Source organism: Octopus bimaculoides, chromosome 15 (assembly GCF_001194135.2).
Source record: "Octopus bimaculoides isolate UCB-OBI-ISO-001 chromosome 15, ASM119413v2, whole genome shotgun sequence".
Classification (NCBI taxonomy): domain Eukaryota; kingdom Metazoa; phylum Mollusca; class Cephalopoda; order Octopoda; family Octopodidae; genus Octopus; species Octopus bimaculoides.
This window is the reverse complement of record NC_068995.1, coordinates 34,511,548-34,512,969: the sequence shown is the minus strand read 5'-3', so window position 1 is coordinate 34,512,969 and position 1,422 is coordinate 34,511,548.

Genomic DNA, 1,422 nt, shown 5'->3' with positions numbered 1-1,422 from the left:
TTTATCCCAGTAATAATGCTACACTTCTCAGTATTTCTAGCAGTTCCACATACTCGCAACGAACGCCTTTGATACCCAGACTCACTGTCTTCACATTGTTATTGTTTAGTCCCGAGCAGCGACGGCAGCAGCAGCAGCAGCAGCAGTTGCAGCAGTAGTAGTAGTAGTAGTAGTAGTAGTAGTAGTAGTAGTAGTAGTAGTAGTAGTAGCAGTAGTAGCAGTAGTAGTAGTAGTAGTAGTAGTAGTAGCGTTTTGTTTTTCTGCCTGCTTCGTTAATTTTACACGCACGTGCTTTCATACAGATATCTCACACAAACGAATGCACTTATCACTACTAATAAGACGGGTTGACAAACTTGAAATATACGCACGGCACATACACAGGCATGCGTGCGCGCTTGTTTTTTACTAGACAAGAGAGTCAGTCGGTAATTATGTTTAGCAGGGATGGACCGCAACTTTATCGCCCATCAAAAACGTTTATTTATCCCATTTCTGTGTATGACAGTGATGTCACTGTCATACGTAAACAAGCGCGCACACTCACACACATACACTCGTACATACTCGCCTCACACTCGCTCACGCACACACACACACTCACACACACACACACACACACACACACACACACATAAACTGTGTGTTATTTGAAAAAAAAATAGACAGGTTAGTCACCAGTGGAATTCTTTTTGATAATATGACTGTATACTCCGTTTTTTACACTCACTTGCATATATACGGCCTCAGGAGCTAGTACACTACCGTAGAATCTACATATATTGCTATCTAGTACCGTTCGGGACATCTAATAAAAGGAGTTGAAAAACTTCCAATAAACGAAATTATCCAGTAAATTCGATGACAAGATACCTTCAAGGACTGTTTAAAATCAATAATCACCTGTTGATATATTTTATCATTATTTGTTCTTTTCGCTTGTTTTAATCATTGGACTGCGGTCATTCTGAAGGATTTGGTTTATCAAATCAACCAAGGTACTTATTTTTTATGCGTCTTGCAGCTATTCTATCGACCCCACTTGTTAGGAACGTAAATAAACCAACCCAAGTGTCAAAGCAGTGGGCAAGGCAAACACATACACAAAAGCAGACAGACAGATACACACGCACACAAACACGAACGCGCGCGCAGCACGCACTCACATGCAAAGATACATGCATATATGCATGTATATGTGTGTGTGTGAGTGTTGGCGTGGCTGCGTGGTAAGAAGCTTGCTTCCCAACCACCTGGTTTCGGGTTCAGACCCACAGCGTGCCACCTTTGGCAAGTGTCTTCTACTGTAGCCTCGGACCGACTAAAGACTTGTGAGTTGATTTGGTAGACGGAAACTGCAAGAAGCTCGTCGTATATATATGTGTGTGTGTGTGTGTGTGTGTGTGTGTGTGTGTGTGTGTG